Below are 19,869 nucleotides of genomic sequence, written 5' to 3'. Positions count from 1 at the left end.
AATTCGTGACCAGAGGATGTTTGTTTTAGATTTGATTGCCTTCAAGCAAATTAATGCAATTCCAATGTGTAGTTTACGCAGTGAAGTAAATGCATTCAGACTACAAATGAAACGAATACCAAACAGTATTTTGATACAGTACTTTAAAGTTACATGTCGTTGCTTGTTCGTAACTTTAAAGTTACCAACAAGCATGTGCTAATTCGCAATCAAGTAGCACATGCTTGCGAATAGAATTCAAGTTGAGGGCTCTGCTGCTCAGCTTATTTTAGAAACTCATTTAGAAGCTCAATTCAGATTGGTCCATTACATGATGAACATCAATTACACCAGAGACACAAGCATAGAAAAGCCACAATATGAACTTTAAAGAAATTAGAGCCCAAAAGAAAAGCTATAGAAAATTCAAGCAACAGAATTCTTCTTAAGATTCCATAACTTTTTATGCAATTTTTTCGAGGGCGTTTGACATACGCAAGAAGATTTATCTGCACACTAAACAGGATGATCATTTATTACTCGAAACGGTTTTATTCCGAGATAAAATTCACTTGACTCTTGAAAGTTCTCTCCATTAATTTACAAAGAACTAAAGTGGGGAAAATTGAAAATTGCACGCTAATCTGATGGAAAATTTCCAAGGGCAAAAGAATATATATGGAGGAAATCGTAAGAAATAAAAGGAGGAACACATATTTAGTACAGGCTCATAATCTGTATGAGAAATATTATTCTGATTTCTTTTGGGCGAAAAATCAAATGGAGCGACAAACATTACGTGCTTGATACTGTAAAAGGGCATTTGTGAAAGATCATGAAGAGAAGAGGTCGAGTACAACGCAAGGAGATTTATTATTATTATTATTATTTGAACGATATAAGAACGACCTGAGTACAAAAGATGTCGATGCAGGTTCAAAACAAAACTTAGAATTGCCAATTTGCCACTAGTCTCTTATGAATCTCTTACATGCTGAAAATAGCCCCAACCTTTAACCCATTATTGGTTACAAAGGTATACCAAGTATGACGACCACCAAAACGGCTACACTTCCTTCCATTTCTTCTTATTATTATTATAATAACAGTCAATATGATTTCGTTGGAATTGTTTCTGAAATTAAGTAGCGCTCTAAAGCTATTTTAATAAAGAATTAATGATGAATAGTGTGAGTCAATTGATTATTCTTTTAAACTCTCATACGTTTCGGAACGATTCAATTATATAAATTGTCACTGGTGGTTCTTCTATTTTATCTGATAAAAAAGTTTTCTTGTCAGCATTTAGTAGCTAGATTATTGTTAACCTGAATTTGATAAATGGGAACTCGAAGTAATGGACGCATTAAAGCACATCAATGAGGAAGTCCAAAGAGTTCAAGGATACGCTAATTTATTTTTCTCGCAAATGATACTGAGAAACAGACGTGGCGTTCTTCGATTGGAAATTCGGAAGCCACGGAGGAATTTTAAGTGTCTGCTTAGCATTAACGTGGCAGAGCTTATTAAAATCAAGTGTCGTCAAAAAATTATTTTTGAAGGGAAGTTTTATTTTCTCGAGAAGCCTTCATTCTGTCCCGTTTAGTTTTATTAATTTGAGTTTATTTTGCAGTGGGTACGTAAATGCATTCGTAATTGCTTCACCCACGTTGGGAATTTTGATAAATTATCTTTTGCCAATATTGCTATTATGTCAGCTAACTAATGTCTTTCAGTGACTCCTGTTTTTTTTTTTTTCTCTCTCTCTCTCTCTCTCTCTCATTATTTGTCATTTTCTTTCAGGAATCGTAGGGATAAATAACTGACAAAACGTTTTTTTAGAAAAGCGCATGGCTGTTTTCCAAGAAACTTTGGTTTCTTATTCCGGTAGGTAAGTAACAGGCCAGATGTTATTCTCGAAGATGTAAAATGCACGGATTTAAAAATGAAATCACAGGCGGTGACTTCTGACAATCTGCTCCAAGATCCGATGTTAATCCTAGTTACAAACGCGACCTCTATTCTTAATGTTGCTGATTTAATCGAAACTCAACCAAATAACATAAAATCAGAGCCATCGCCTGAATTAACTACTTCTTGGCACATTGCAGAAAGTATGATACAAGATATTGCACCTGGTGTCTCACTCTTATTACCTGGAGCTACAATTTAGACTTTTGCTAGTCCTTCAAGGTAGTAGTATTTCCATCATATTGTTTTAGGATACATCCGGTATGCCTACTGCTGTTGCACCAGGCTTCAGTGAGGTCTGCTGTATTTGCTGCAGCAGACCTCACTGAAGTATATGATCAGCAGCTTCCACTACAAGCTGAGACTGTCGCTCAGGAGAAGAGACATGAGTCAGATAATTATCCTTGGAGAACTTTGTCACAACTTCAGTGAGGTCTGCTGTAGATGCTGCACTACCAACAATAACCAGAAGCTTCACACGAACTGCATGAAAATATCAGGCACGAATCTTCGTGTTACCATACATTGGCTCCGATGGTGAAAGAAGAATTCATGAAGATGAAGCAAGAAATAAAGTGCAAGCGAAATGAAATGAAAAGAATTGCGGACATGCATAGAAGAGGGGAAAAAGAGTGGAAGGAAAGATGTAAACGAATGATTCCAGAGAGTGACCCTTTATGGAGATTCCTTTATCAGAGGTGTCGTGAATAAGGTTTGTTTTCCTGGAGGCAGAATGTGTCAAGGGAATGAAGAGTTGGACGTGAAGAATGATTTGGAAGGGAAGAACATGTCAAATTGTAAATCAGGAGGTTATTAAGGAGAATAAAAAAATAAGTGTGTGAGGTTAGGAAAAGTAGTCAGTTTGTTGCTGACTACCTTTCTGGCTAAGGATGAGAGTGATGAATTTAGGCGGCGGGCAAAGATTATGAACACTATGTTAGCGCAGTTAGGTGAGGAAAACGGAGTGCAGTTTGTGAATGTGTGGGATGAATTTGAGGGAGGATGGATGGAACTTTATAAAGGAGATGGGCTGCATTTAAATGGTTTTTTATGTGATACGGCTAAAGTGATTGTTGCTGGAAGAAGAGGTAATGACTGTAATGAAGAGATTTGAGGTGGTGCGAGGTGATATGAAAGAGCAAAAAGCATGGTAGGGAGACCTGCAGACGATGAGGTGAATGTCATGAATGAAGCAAATGAGAGAGCACAAACACAACACAAACCGTGAAACGGTGGGAGTCAGGATGGATGGGGAGACACTTTATGAAACATCGGATGCTGGATTCGGAGGTTAATATGTGAGTGGGAAAAAATTGAGATTGCCTGGGATGGGAGGGGAGAGTTTCGGTTTAAGGATAATTTTAGAATTGATGGTAATTAAAGGAAGGGACTGGGGAATGTATTCAAGAGTCACATCGGAGAAGTGATGTCCGCTGGACTTATAGAACGAAATGATTTCTTATGTTTGTTTACTAAGTGTTGTATTCAAAGAAGTATTCAAAATAAGCGGGAAGAAATTGTTTTATTGATTGCGTTTTTTTCCCCAAAATTGGTGACATAAGCGAGACAAGGTTAGATGGGGATGACATCCTGACAGGTATAGAGATGAACGGATACGATATTTTTCATGAAGACAGACAGGGAAGAAAGGGAGTAAGAGTACTGTTGATGTAGCAGATGAGTGGTGCCCATCTAAGATGGATTTACAAGGTGCAAATAGTGACCGCGCTTTTGAGACAGTATGATGTGAGGTAGAGGTGAACAGGATGAAATATTTAGTTGGGTGTTGCTATAGACCTGGTATTATGGAGGTTAATGAGAAGGAAGTGTATAGGCAAATTATCCTCTCTAGCAAGAAAAGAGTGATCATTATGGGGGACTTTAATTATATATATATATATATAATTAAAGTCCCCCATAATGATATATATATATATATATATATATATATATATATATATATATATATATATATATATACACACACACACACACACACACACTGGAATCAAGATACTGCATCTGTGGTTATCTGAAAGACCTTAGGCAGTACGTAACGGAGAGTACACGAGGCTCAAAGTATTGGATTTGTTCATCTCATCAGATGATGTTATTATAAATGAGGTGTCAAATCTTTCACCAGTTGGTGAGATTGACATCAGGTGATCACTTGCAGGGTGGCCAGTCATTTGAGGACTTTTGTTAGATAGGGATATATGTGGAATTCTAAGACTAGTAATTAGGAAAAGCTAAGGAAACAGCTTGCGGCAATAAATTGGAAAGAGCAACTGGATGGAAAGGATATCAATGCTGCTTCGGCCTTATTCAAGAACTATTTGGTGTAGGCAACATCAACATATTCTAAAGGTCAAGAGGGTAAATAGAGGAGGTGTGAAATGGATCAATCGTGAGGTAAGGTATGCAATATGGAAGAAAGTATTATGGAAGAAGAAGAACACGATGAGTGGTTATAAAAGTTTCATAAGAAGTACAAAGAGCAGGCGAGGAAACTAACTCGCTTGATAAGAATAGCAAAGGTGCAGTATGAGCAACAGTTAGTTAATGCGGCTAAACCATCCTATGGAAGTTTTTCAATATGTGGCAACCAGTAGGAGAAAGGATAGCACTGATTGGTGAAAATGAAGGAATGATAATCGCTGCCGAAGATATAGCTGAGGTAATTAATGAGCAATTTATAAAGGTGTTTCATTCTTGTGAATGCGACTTCATGCAGAACTTGAATGCAGTGGGAAGGGAGGAGTAGGAGCTGTTAGTAAGTGAGCAGGAAGAATATGAGGAATAAACTTCATGTAAATATGGCTGTGGGACTTTATGCTTTTTTACCACGTGTTTTGAGGGAATGTTCCAGGGAGTTAACAGATTTCACATATCTTTTTAGCATGAGTCTTGCACTGGACTAATTTCCAAAGGAGTGAAAAAATGTAAAATTGTTCCGATTCATAAGAGGTGATAAGACTAGGGCTGTGAATTATAAGCACGTCTATGTGTCGGGAGCTGTGGTAAGTGTGAGAGAGGTTAGTTAGGACCATGAGTCAGAATTCGGTTGACAACTGAATAATACTCTTTCGTGGCCAGCATGGGTTTGTGAAAGGAAAATCATGTTTTATCAGTCTGATTACTTATTATAATAAAGTGACAAAGGCATTGGATAAGGGGGATGCATACACTGGAGTATATTTAGATTTTTGCCAAGGCCTTTGATAAATTGTCACACGACAAGCTGGTAATTAAATGGGAATGGATTGGATTAAACAGCTCAGAGTCGTTGGCTGGATTGGAGATTTGCTGTCTGATAGATATCAGCGAGTTATCTATGAAGGAGCATTATTCCGTAAGAGGAAAGTGGCTTGTAGTGTACCCCAAGGGTACACTACAATAATAGATTTTGAATACCTTTAGAATACATTTTGGGTCCATGGCTGTTTAATTTATATGTAAATGATATTGGGAGAGATCAGATTGGTGATATGCAGTTGTCTGCAGTTGATGCAAAGTTGGGGAGAACTACCAGGAGTAGAGCAGATGCTGTGGCTTTGCAAGATGACTTAAATACACGGACTGAATGAGTACATAAGTGGGGATGACGATTCAATGTTGCGAAGTGTAAGTTTTTGAAATTTAGAAAGCAGAGATGGGATGTAGAGTACACAGTCGGTGGAAATATCTTGGAACACGTAGAGGAGATTAAGATCTGGGAGTGTTTGAAAACAAGGATCGAACGTTTCGAGGACATATTACTAAAATTGTGAGGACAGCAGAGCGGTTAATGGGAATGATGCTGAGGGCACTGACTTGTAGAAGTAAGAATGTTATGGTTTCCTTTTATAATGCTTTCATCAGGCCACATATGGATTACTTGGATTAATGCGCACAATGATGATTTGGTTTTCACAAACTGTATTGAATGTAAGGTAGTTGCTGGTCTCTGGAATGTTAAGTATGAAGAGAGATGGAGAAAATGCAATTTGCAGAAATCTGTGAATAGGAGGAGAGGTCGATCATATCGATATATATGATCTAGACATATGAGCTGTTAAGAGGTTATTACCAGATTAATGCTGGGAAGTTTTGTATGGAATGCGTGAAGATTGGAAGAGAACAAGAAGTCATCCCTGGACGCTTTATACGGAAAATTTGAGCAAGGGAGCGAGGTGATGGTTTTTTGCATGGTGAGTGATTGGAATGCATTGCCCGAGAATGGCGAGCGCGGAGACAATGAACATATTTAAGGTGCGGTATGATAAACTGTGTGTGTAATAGTGGGACCTTCCGCGATGAGTCTTTTGACTCCAAGGAGGATATTTTTTTAATAATAATATTTTTAATGATTTCTGAAATATCTACACTTATAAAATAATCATCTTGAGTGACATTCCAACTTACACGAGTAATTTACAAACGTCAACACTACGTGCTGCATCTATAGTTCATTTTCTAAATTGGATTTCAATTAAACGTTTTAATAATACTTTTTGCCTCTATATTTTGTATTTACAAATTTTTGTACTTTTAATATTAACAATTAGGATTATACAGAATTTTCGTATAATGAATAATAAATATAATAATTAACTTTATTATTCATACCTACTGATTTACATTATATACATGTGCACGTATCAGCATAGCATCAGAGGTGAGAGTTTGTCTTTAGAAGAATGTAAAAGTTATAGCTACCACCTACAAACCAATCTGGTTGATTGGCTTGTAGGTGTGAGCTAGTTTGTATTTCTTCATAATTTTTGAAAGACGTTCAGAGACACCTTTGACATAAGGGATGGGAATCCTACGGGCTTGTTATTGTCTAGGGTTGATGTGTGGGGAAGTGACTGATGATTTTTTGAGTTGTTTTAAGATTGTATCCATTTAGTATGGCTGTATTTTTGATTATTTCCAATTCTTGGTTTAGTCTTTAGAGGAGCAGAATCTGTGTGCTATGGTTACTAATGATTAAATGATGCCAAATTTTTGAGATGGGTGATGAACAGAAGAATTGTGAATGTCGCGATTGTGTTTGCTTGCGATAGACAGAAGTGGAGATGGAACCATCTTCTTTTCTTTGGATGTGTAAATCCAGAAAGGAGATACCCTGTGGAGATTCTTTTTCTAGCGTGAATTTGATGCGAGGATGAAGTAGGTTTATTTTATCTAGAAACAGGTATAGCTCTTGTTCGGAATGACCCAGACAGCAAAAATGTCATCAACATATCGTAGCCAAATTTTAGGTTTGGGTTTAAGCGTAAAAATGTTTTCTTCAAGGTATTCTAGAAACAGGTTAGCTAAGTTTATATCTTTTTAAATTTAATTCTATAACACGCTACTGCACGCATATTGGGATTCCATTGTAATCATGCACCCTAACTGTATGTTATTCCTAGTATTGTTTGAATTAACTGTACTGACGATGTCCTAAGAGACTTAGGAGGAAATATTTACTTATGAAATAATCTTATTACTGTGGTTACTGCGTATGTTTGTTTACACACAACAAGGTTATTTACGTTTAGACTACTCACATATATTTTCGGTTTAGTGTAGAATCGCGGAGTTTCACAAGGCGTTATATTATCACCTATCCTGTTCAATACCAACGATGCTGGCAGTCCAATTAACTGAAGTTAATTGTAGTGATGGAATAATGAGAATTATTTGATTAAGTTGTGCTAATCTCACATACTTTGAAGCTAGGGTTAGCTTTTATGAAATAATAATATATAATAATTGTAAACAATCCAGTAGTATTAAATAGAAAAATGGAAAGGAACAGTCTTTTTCTATTGTAGACATTTGAGAACCAGCATAACATGCATTTTAAGAATTAATAACGTATCATATAGGAAACCAGAATTTTTGAAAAAAAAATATTTGAAAGCTCACACAACGGCGTATATTTTATATGAGCTGAATTGTTACAAATCAATCCTTCGTTTTTCGCAATCCTTCGACTGGATATCCTTAAACTTGCCTCCCATTATTATTGTGTTCTTTCGTTCCACTTGAATTCAGCGTACCTCAACCTCAGTTATGTTATTATTTTGCTGCAGAGATTCTATTTTTATAACGAAAAATAGACGCTAGAAGGCGCAGAGTGAACACCTCTTACTGAATCTGCTCCTGTTCTAAACTTAAATGTAAGTAATTGCCTTAATATAATCGCCTTTAAAAGTGCTCAAATGAATCGTCTCAGTAATCTGAGAAAGTATACGCATTAATCATCGAAATTGATCCAGTAGTTCCTGTAAAACTAGTTCTTCAAAATTCAAGCTACAGCAGAAGAACAAAGAACATTGTCACTGACGCCATATAAACCTTCCAGCCACTTGCTGAGACGATCGCCATCCTCAACTAAACGATACCTGCTAATCCTCCTTCAAGGTCAACAGTCATGTCCGTCGCCAACTGCAAAAGCCGCAAAGGCAAGATAGACAAAAACGAAGTACTGAAATGTTCTCTTGAATATCGTCATCCTGCATGCATAAATGTAACAGAATCTAACTTTCGAAAAATGTATAAGGACAAGAAATTAAAATGGAAATGCCAGAGTTGTATTAATACTTCTCCCAAAATCGACCTTAAAACTATAAGTAAACTAAACAGAAGCAGCGCCGGTTTAGGTTTAACTAAAACAAAGACGATGGAGAAGCTGACGTGAGGGCTTTCATAAGAAACTTCAGGGAACAGATTTTCGCAGACCTACACGCCATCAAAGTAGAAATTAAAGACTCCGCGATAAGAAGGGAACTGGAAGTAAAGCCGAAATAAATGAACCGAAGGCATCGCTGAAGTTTGCACGCATTCAGGATTTTAAGAACAAAGCCGAATGCAATGAAAAACTAATTAAGGATCTGCGCACTAAAAACACAGAACTAACAAACGAAAATAAAATACTGAAAGCTCAAATGAACGAACTGAAATGGGAAGTTAATGAAATTCAGCAGGGCTCCAGGTTGAACAATATCGAATTGAACGATCTACCAGAAGTTCGGAACGAAAACTTGCATACTATAACTGAAAAACTGGTGAAGCTACTTGGAGTAAAAAGGGAAGACATCTTGCACGCCCACACAGTACCCACCAGCAGAAAAACAGACATCAAGTCAGTTATTATTCAACTAAAAAGCAAGAATATTAAAAATAAATGGATAACAGAGGCAAGAAAACTCAAGATTACAGCTCAATAATTTGATGAACAGTTCAAACTGTTCATCAAATGTTGCCCGTCTACATAAATGAACACTTGACCAAACTCAATAAGCAACTCCTTTATGAAGCAAAACAAAAGAGAGCAAGTGGTGCAGTCAAATATGTGTGGGTAAGAGATGGCAAGCTATTCATGAGAAAGAACGACAACACGAAAGCGATACGGATAAAAAACACACCGGACGACCTCAACGAAGAGAGTCAAGGAAGGCAGCAAATCTAAATATTACCTATGAATAACTGGAGCAATAAAGACCTGGATGGATTTAAGATTCCATGTGGATAGCGTAGATTCTGATGCAACTGTAAACTGTAAAAAACTATATAATCTAACCTCCGTAAAAATCTTTTGACACTACAAACGCATCCAAGATTTTCAACATATATCATGTCAATATCCGGTGGATAAGGTCAAATTTTAATAATTTAATGTTACTTTTCACAGAAATCCAATCATATAGAGATGTGCTAATCTGAAGTGAAATATGGATCAAAGAACTTGAGGTTGATCGTTCTCTCGCCGAAATCATAATACGACATGTACGAGATATAATACGACAATCATAATACATGTTCATGTTCAGGTTGATTAATTCTATACACTAGTAAAAATATTTATACGGGACTCCGTATATTTATACTCAGTCCCGCAGGGATCTGTACTAGGACCCATCCTATGGTTAATATATGTTAATGATTTATGTAAATAAAATTTTTTGGCAAAATGATATCCTTCGCTGACGACACGGCATTAGTATACACTGAAACAACCCTTGAAGATTTAAAAAACCGGATTAATAGTGATATGTTAAATCTAAGTAAATGGTTTAGTAATAATGGACTTAAAATTAATAGCCATAAAACCAGATCTATGTACTTCACGTTAACAGGTAAGCTAGACCAGGTTATAACCATAATATGGCATGATAGGAAATGTAGTGATATCTTAAATTGTAACTGTAGCATAATCAAAAAAAAAAAAAAAACAGTCAAGTATTTGGACCTCCATATCGATAGCAATATGAAGTGGAACTCCCACACCATTTTCTTAACAAATAAGTTCAGGTTCATAATTAATAGAATATACGTTATGTTAAAAAAAAACTGTAAATTCAGCATTCTTAAGATGTTTATACTATTCCTGGGTAAATTCCTCACTGCAATATGGCATCACCTGTTGGGCGGAAGATTATTACGACAATCTGCTTCCATTAATAAGAATAAAAAACTGAATAATTAGAGCCATAACCTCTACTGACTTCGCACATTCAACCAACGATCTGTTTCATGCATAATATTCTACCACTACAGAAACTATATCTCTATGGTTGTCTATTATACGTAAAAAGGAACGCTGAAAGTTTCTTGGTATATAATGTAGACTATGGATTACGCTGCGGCCGGAACATGCTGGTAGTATCCAAGGCAAACAAAGAAATTTTTCATAAATCCTACGAATACCTCGAAACAGTCACTGGACTCGCAGTGACTGTTTCGAGCTAATTATTTCTCTACAGTATGGTTACGGCCCTTGGTTACACATAAATACACAAACTATCTTACTTTATCACTAAAACCAGTAACTTATCATAAACTACGAAAACTATCAGGAATGTATTTTACTCTCTCTCTCTCTCATTAAATGTAAGAAAATAAATAGCCAAAAATAAGTGTAATTACCGACAGAAATTGATAGTAATACTTGAACTGTACTGTATAATATTGTGTATTGAATGGTACACCTTGAACTGTATCGAATAATATTGTACATTGAATTGTGTCGTATAGTACTGCACTTTAAGTGTACAACTTGAATCGGATTATATAAGAATGTACATTAATTGCACAACTTGATTTGTATTGTATAATACTGTACATTGAATTGTATAATATTGTATAAATATCTTCTTATACGTGATGGGAACGATAATAAACTATTAAACAATAACCACTCACACAGTGGGCACGACACCGATAACACAATAGAGCCACAATGAAGACTAATATAACACAATGAAGAGTATCAAACAGCCTTCTAATTAAGTATACTTTTTGATTTTGGCGAATGTCCATCTAAATAAATGAGTCTTCGACCCTTAACAGATTGCACATTCAGAAATTAACAAGTTCCCCAAAATGTATGACCTGTTTAAGGAAGAGATCGGGCGAATCATCGCTAGCTCATTCGTAAGAAACTTCGCTATTGTTGAAATCATTTGCGTCCGAATGATGATGTAGGAAATGTTTTCAGGATTTTTAGACCTTACGAACGAAGTATTAGATTACACAAAGACAGCGAGGTTTTTTTCCTGAGGGAGCCTTCAGTTTTCATCCTGGAAAGGATAAATCGCTGAAAAGATTTCTTACCTCAGTCAGTTATGGACATGTTTTGGATCGGAAAACCTGAGTTCAAACATCTTCTCGGACGCGAGTAATCTTTAAAAGGACCTTTTCAAGCGATAGTTTTTTCTCCGATCTCATCAGATAAAGTGAAAGACTGCAGGGAGACTTCCTACGATTATGCAGATGAATGAAATAGCAACCATAATATTTGCCACATTTTAGAGAAGGGAATATGCCCAGAGTGTGCGGACTTTGATTCTGAGGGATCGAAATGAATCCAAGATTGATTCTGCAACACTTGCTTCTAAATTGCATGACAAGTGTTATTATTATTACGTGACACCTCCACGGAGTCGAAGTACTCATCGAGGGAGGGCACGTACTTTAGAGCTCTCTGGCTCCACCCGTCAATCCACCAACTATAACTAACCGCAACTACACCAACGCCATCTACCGTCCACAACCAGAAGTATTTTCCACAAACAATCACAAACATTCATGCACACGGCAGCATTCGACCCCGCAGCCTTTTGGCTGGTGAGCATATATATACGCTAGCCACTCGGCCAACCAGGCCGGAATACACACACACACACACACACACACACACACCTCTGTAAAAATAATTGCAGATAACTGAGCTATGAATATAAAACTCTTACATTTGATATTAAAATAAATATTAGGCTTTCAAAATCGAAATATTTATACAATGAAAAAAATAGAAAAACGGTGCTCAGATGCATTCTTGTCTAGAATAAAAGTGAGCAGTTGCTCTGTACCACTCTAATCCACGATCCCAAGTAATACTCGCAATATTTTCTCAAAGATTGCTTCCGATTTCTCATTTCTGAGCTTTTCATTGCGTTCTGTCAAGTTTAATAAGCACACTTCGATTACCCCTCTTTGCTGTTTGTTGCCATAGAGATATCGGAGCTCCTGCCTTCGCTTTCCGTTGAGTTTCGCAGTAACTTTTATAGGAGCCTACACACCTTTCATTTTATTAGTTTTAATAATACGAGAATCGGACTCCGTGTCGAAATGCATTTGGATGAACAGCTATCGTTCATCATTGTATTTCCGCAACAGATGTACGAATTTCACGTGCTAAGAAACACGAGCCATAGCATACACCTGTGAGATGAATTGACTGTTGATGTGTTTGTTTTCATTCCGCTCGTCGCTTTGCATGTTCGCTGATCACTCACGCCCTCCGCGTCTTTAATTTCATTAAACTGAACAAAAGGCGGCGTAGCATTTAGATTACGGGCTTCGTGTTGCTAAAGGAAGTGCATCGCGTTAGCTGCACAGCGAAATCGCATTGCTGATTTGTGACGCTCAATAAGATTGGATAATTAGGACAAAATACGTTTCATTGTAATCAACCGCGTTTGCCATTATTGGCCAAAGTCCACTGCAACTCGCTCGCTAAGATTTCCGTCATAACTCTTACGCCTAAGAAGGCTGAGTTAATTTGCTGTTTATTTTTCTCGTAATTTCATTCATTCATTTGTTGACGGGAAGAATCTCAAGTGATTTCCAATGCGAATACTGTACCGAAGACGGAATTCCAACCAGGATGAATTAAATCGTTCCTGTGAAGCCTTATGGCTAATGCTTAAGCGTAGCATTGAATCCGAATATTTATTTGAATGCGTATTAACCAAATTGAAAATTAAATCAATAAATAAATTTGAAGGCAAACACGTTTGAATTCGCATACAGCGGGAAAGAATTGAACCGGAAGCGCAAATGAAACAGAAATTAAATAAAGAGTCGGTGGTGTTAAAAACCGGAAGTCACCGCTTAAATTCATCTAAAAATTAAATGCTTCTTCTGAAGCAATCCAGGGATATATCGTCTTTGCGATGATATTCATTTACAAAGAGAATTCGTTCGCCATACTCGACAAAACATTTGAAGAGGAACAGATCTTAATTTTTAATAAAAAAAAAAAAAAAAGTTTGATACTTGGGATTACAACTTATAAATGGTGTTGCATTCACAAAATTTTATTTCTTGTTTGAAACCTGCATTATTTCGTTTGGTAGACATTTAGAAAGAGAAAAGAAACGAGATCAAAACTTATCCTTTTACTGACCCTCAGGACGAAATGATTTTGCCCCACTGTTATACACAACTCCACACAGTCGCCGTTTTCGGATATATATGTTTAAAAATGTAACATTTGTGTCCCCTCCCTGTTTAGAAGATTATTAATAATTATTAACTCTCTGGGACCTTTCGTGCTCTCTGGGACCTTCCGTAGGGTACACTCCCTACAAGGATGCCAGCGGACCTCTGTGAAGAACAACGGAAACCAGCGAATGAGGATTCATATCCCAACGCTGAAATGTTCCCGAAGAATCTTCAGAAGAGCAGACTTCTATAAACAACCTAGGCTCATATGGCTCCGGCTGTCGGTACCCGGTTCGGGCCCTATCTAAGGTTACAGGGAAAATAAAGGATTCAATCCTCTGACAAGGAGAAGCAGCTTTGTCGGTACTGACACAAAGTTAAAGTCTCATGATGACGGTAAAGCTTGTGATTAGAAAATTGCAGATGGCAACGCAGTTTATTGTGCACTTCTGTAATACTGCAGAGCAGAAAGCAAATGGAGAAACTACTGCTTTATTCTCTCTCTCTAGACTAACCACCGTGGCGAGCAAATCTACACAAATGGCCCCAAGTTCCCGGCGTCCCTTAAATGGGACAGGGGGTGCGAAGAATCTTCGGGCTCAAAATGGTGTGTCTACTAAAACTAGGAACCCGGAATGTCAGAACCCTGTATGAAACAGTTAAGCTAAGAAACGCCAATCAAGAAATGAAAAGATTTGGAATTGGGATTTGGGGAATGAGTGAAGTTAGGTGGCCAGGATCAGGCAAAACGCAAGTTGATAACATGACAATGTACCACCCTGGAAGTAGTGGTGAAGAAGTGTGTGTGTGTGTGTGTAGGAGTATGTTTAGAGGAGTGTACAAGCGTTTTTAAATGTTTATTACAATCTTTAATTCTTATTCTTCTTAATGGCCTCTTACATATAGAGGTAAATCATCTTTTTATGTCAGTAACACTCCCTTCGCTTTCTCTAAACAAAAGAAGTTACTGATCGTTAATTGGCGAATACATTAATATTCAAATATAAGATTCCCCACAGAAAATGACAATTTCACATAAAGAAACACTACGATGAGCCCTTTATGACCCATCGGGGAATGGGGAAAAAGCAATTTGAAATGTAAGGAATTTGTTGAGGTGTTCCAGTTTGAATTATATCATAATTTATAATAAGAGAAGCTCGCAGTAAATTTATCGAAAAAACGTCTCATAACATACGAGAGATGACTGAAAATATTACCGCTGATATGAAACGTTTTCCACTTCGGTTAACAGATAGAAATTCGTTTCTATAAGGAGCGCTCTGAAAGGACTGTTTTTTGGAAGAGTAGATTGTAGTCAATAATCGTAACGAATAATATTGCTTCATTGTAGATCTTTTAACGGTTACAACTGTTTCATCAGTAGGGAGCTGACTTGGAACAAATACCACAGACAGCTTGCTTCTGTTTCCTTTCTCGAATATCTCATTGGTAATTCTTCCCCTGCAAACCTCTCCTCTTCAAGCAATCGGTTTCCTTGTACTACTGCAGAATTAAGGCCCTAAATACGTCCCTCTTCTATTTCAGCGTTTTTTTTCAGGTTTGAGAATTTTTACGATGTCGACTAGGAGGAAATATTACTCCATCTTAAGTAACACATTACTTGGAGCTTTCTGGCAAAATCTTACTTTTTAAGTAAGACGTTTGCTCTCTTTCGCTATAGAACATGAAAGGCAATGACTTCCTCCCCGTTTTCTTCATAGTAATAAAATTATTCTAGTAAGCTTTCGAGATCATAAAATGCATTTATCTCATTCCTCACTGTGATCTTCAATCCTTTAATGTAAATTACATCTGATCAGGGAGTTATTTAGGAAGTCCTGGCGGTATCGCAGTGACTTGATTATGTAAATTCACCTCGATGACTTTTCTTAAAATTTATCGAAATATTTATAAAAATTTACGTGACTTTTAATTAAAACTCTCGCCTCGAAAAAAAAAACGTGCCTCGCTTGTTAAAGTGCGATCGCACACTTTTAACTAAGTTTATGTAAGTAAATCGATCTGCTTGACGAAAGTGACTTCCATCCGATGAAATCCCGTTTCGGGGTTTTACGAGATGCAGAAGAAACTAAAATAAAGCGCTGATGAAATTCGCCAACCTCTTCATAAATGAAGAGGAAAACATCGACTCAAGCAGGGAAGTGTACTTTCGAGATGTGCAGACAAAGCTACCTCGAGCTGAATTTACACCTAAAGTAGCCTTTGTTACTTAGAAGTTGTAAAGCTGACATTTTTTGTTTCGTATTGAAGCTCAGCAAAGTGAATACGGTTGCCAAGCAGGAAAGAGAGCATTTGCCGCAGCGTGAAGCCTTGTTGCGTTATTAAATTCACTTTCCTTATTCTCAGGTACTTCGTTTTTATTTCATGTCACAAAGAAATCGCTGATGGCCGTAAACTTTACCTTCAAATAGTGAAAAAAACTTTGTACGTAGTATTGCAAAATTCAGCACAGAAATGGGTGTTATTATCAACTTTTTGTATGCGTCGCAGATAACAGAACCGGTTATTTTCTTGCCTTTCACGTGGGGAAACTAAGACAATTGTTGAATTCTTTCGCATCCAATAATTGTCTTAAATGTCAAAAACTTAAGACAGATCGATGAGAAATCTTAGGGATACATATGTCATCTAAATTTTATGTAAGTTGTGAAAGCGTCACATAAAAATGTGCCGAGGTGGAAAGGAACTGTTCAAAAGATTCATACGATGAAACCGCAATCTTAGCAGAGCAATGCGATTCGCCAATTTCCAGAAAACGGCCGCGGTAAATTTCCTGTGACCACCAGCAATGCTTGCAGACAGTCAGAGAAACAAAATCGCGTCAATTGCTTTATCGATGGCGAACAGACAACACATCAAAGCTAGTTAGCCAAACGTTTTTTAATTTCAGTAAAAATATTGAATATGCAAAATGGAATAAAGAAATCATAAATAATAAAAACAAAATCAGTGCGCACGAGAATGTTAATTTAAATTTTCATTTGTACACTGAATGATTTCTCAAAAATCTCTTGATTTGTTGTGGAAAGTCGAAAACAATTTTATTTCGAAAGAAATTGAGGAATGTAATACCTCTTAAACAATCGAAACCATTTTCGTTGTGCAAAGCTAATTCTCCTTGAAGACAAGTCGACAAACACATTAATCCCCCTAAAACATCTTCCCATTCGTTTTATTTCGAGGACATTTCACTATCTTTGATGGGTTACCAACTTTCTTTTAGTGCGAATGTGAGAAAAGCTGAGCAAGCCTTGGCGTATTAAGTCACCTCCAAGCACAGTGACGTTTTTTGGTTACCACTTTATTCTTTTTCAATGCTCTTTACGTCATTTCATTTCATGACCTTAAACATTCAGGCGATAAAGGCTGCCTTTAAGATAACGTTTGGTCTTTAAATAATTCCTGAAATTCTATTCTCGCTTACTTGCCATTCAAGAGTTAGAAATCATCGGTCCAATGGAGTCTTTGGCCTGCATGAGAATTTATTGTGACACTGAACCGGATCCGAATGTTATTTTTTAAATGTTTGCTGTTCTAATCGTAATTTATAGAATTGTTGTTTGCAAAATATCTTACTTTTGCTATTTTGTATTTAAATTGGCAGCTGTCTCGTGTTTAATCACTAACTTTGCTGAACAGAAAGGCTTCAGTAATTATAAACTATGGAAAAAATTGCGTACTCCGAACATTATTCTCCTCTTTCAGTTTGATTGCATTCATTTAACCATTGGATCCTTCGTTGCATGCGAAGGTTTCTTTCGGTTGTCGATTTTCTAAATCGACAACCGTTTTCTAATATTTTCTAAATTCTTCCAAAAGATCTGCTGGTAATGACGTTTTCAGATTTCGTGAATTGTTAAGCAAAGAAATCATCGCCAGTATCCGCTGACACATCCCTGACTTCTCCCAAAACCAGTGCCCTAAAATGAAGCGGAGAGCTGAAAGGAATTTCCTTACAATTGTCTCGTGGGATTCCCTTCAGAAAAGCGTTTTCTTAACAGGTAAAAACAGCCAGATTAAAATGCTTGTCACTTGTGTGTTACCACTTTTTTTTCTTCGTATGATCGTACTTCGCTTACATCGAACGAAACTCTCGACATATCCATATTTTTTTTAACGTTTTAAAGTTAAAAACGTCTGGTGCGAGATGTATGCGGCGATGTTCGAAAACGAACGATTTTCAGGGAAAAAACTAAATTGACGTTTTTAATTCAGTCCTCAGTATTCATTATAATCTATAATAGCTCACATCAATTATTTAATGAATGCATTTAAATATAAATTATCAACGTTATTTACTCGACCGGCCGCTCACCTTCATCACGCGATATATTTGAATCTTTTGCGACGATGCCTCTGTAATTAAATTAATTATTTCTGCCTGCCGAAATCTTTTCACAAGCTCAGAAAATTCCAGTTGCAGAAGAGTTCTAATGATGGTCTCTTAATCTTAACCCCATACCTTCCTCCGCACAATCCAAGATCGAATAGAAATCCATATAGAAGTGGGAGTGAGAGTGAGAATTCCCACATTTCATTTCCCGGCTGCCTCCGTCTCTATGCATATGATTGGTGCGATATTAATGAAACATCGCGCGACTCAACAACAAAGGCAAGCCGACGATTGTTGAGTTGAAATGCTGATTCTTTTCAACCAAATTCCAAAATGTCTGAAACTGCCATAATATTCGCTATCTATGTGTTAAAGTTTTGAAGTTTTTTTTCTGGGTGCGAAGTAATGTGAAACGTTTAGATTTTTTTTTCCCGTAAAGTAAAATCAGGGATGCGAGATATATATGCGAGTAAATACGGTATTTGTTAATTAGAATAAATGGATGATCCTACCGAATCACTTAGATGGCTCGATTTATTTTGTTTGCGTGTTGTTTGGCTATTTTTTTTTCAAGACGACATTAACTGCTATATTTGCAACGAATATCTCCAACTGGAGGCTTTATTTGTTCTGATATTTGAATGTAACGGCTATAACTTCTAAATTTCAATATTAAATATAAAACTCTTCCGAATTTTCATTTGTAAATATGAAATACTTTATTCCTCTTTTTAGAACTTACAATTTGATGCTAAGTATGTTGAGAATAGGATAAGACAAATTTCCATTATGGTTCAATGATTAAATTATGTTTTTTTTTTTTTTTAATTTACTACGGGCAACAATTGCAATGATATTATCTACCTTAACTGGGTAGACGGTTCTTGGTATTCTCTATTATACCACATTCCCTACGGACTACAAACCAATGTTTTAGATGGAAGTAATTTGCGCAAAGTTTTCATTTTTTTTTTCATATTAATCCTATCCTGGAAAGATTTGTAACCTAGAGCATTTTTGTTATTGTGCGCAAGCTGAGGTTTCAATAATCCGAAACCAAGAGGCCAAACAAACTGAACTTTTTTCCGACTCTTTAAGACCTTCAATTCTGTAGGTTGATGGAGGTGGTTGTGGCTCTCACCGGATGAAGAAACCCGTCTGCCACCTAAAACTATTCGTGCCGAAAGTGAAATCGTAAACAGCTGCAGGTTAATAGGGAAGCAGAAATGCTCTCCACTTGGCCCACGGACTAATTTTAAATGATGAAATAATACAATACTTCGGTTCTTTGTTAACAAGAAAAGAAAACTGCGCTAAAAATAAGTACGGACATTTATGAAATGTTTGCACAGATGGAATCAATAAAATGTGGCCCAACGTAGGGGTAATGTTTAAATGGGCCCACACACATTATAGTGTGTAAAACGCACATGAATGGAAGGGTAACCAAAAATATGTGTGGAGGGTTGGGGGGGGGTGATCTTCAAATAAGGGATGGGTTAGAGTCATTATTAGAAATTAACAAAAACTAAAGCAGATAAAAGCAGAGAAGTGCAGCTGTTTTGAAGTTTAAGGAATTTTATTCAGTTATATATTTATGTATGCACTGGGAAATTATAATCACGGAGAAAGGATGCAAAACATGCAAATGCAGCTTGCATTACGTACTTTAAAAAAAAAAAGAAAAACAGAAAATGCCTATGAAGACAAATTGGTATTTTTATAGTGAACTCTGACCTTTGATGAACTCGTGCATGGCTTCAGCGTGTAGTTCATTTGGTGTATCTGCAGAAGTACATGAAATCAAATACAATTCTGAGGAAAGTATGGCAACACTCGAAAAATAACGAAAAAAATGT

This window comes from Typopeltis vanoorti, chromosome 7 (assembly GCF_054136105.1).
Source record: "Typopeltis vanoorti isolate ZY-2024b chromosome 7, IOZ_Tvanoo_1.0, whole genome shotgun sequence".
NCBI lineage: Eukaryota > Metazoa > Arthropoda > Arachnida > Uropygi > Thelyphonidae > Typopeltis > Typopeltis vanoorti.
Note: the sequence above shows the minus strand (reverse complement) of the source record.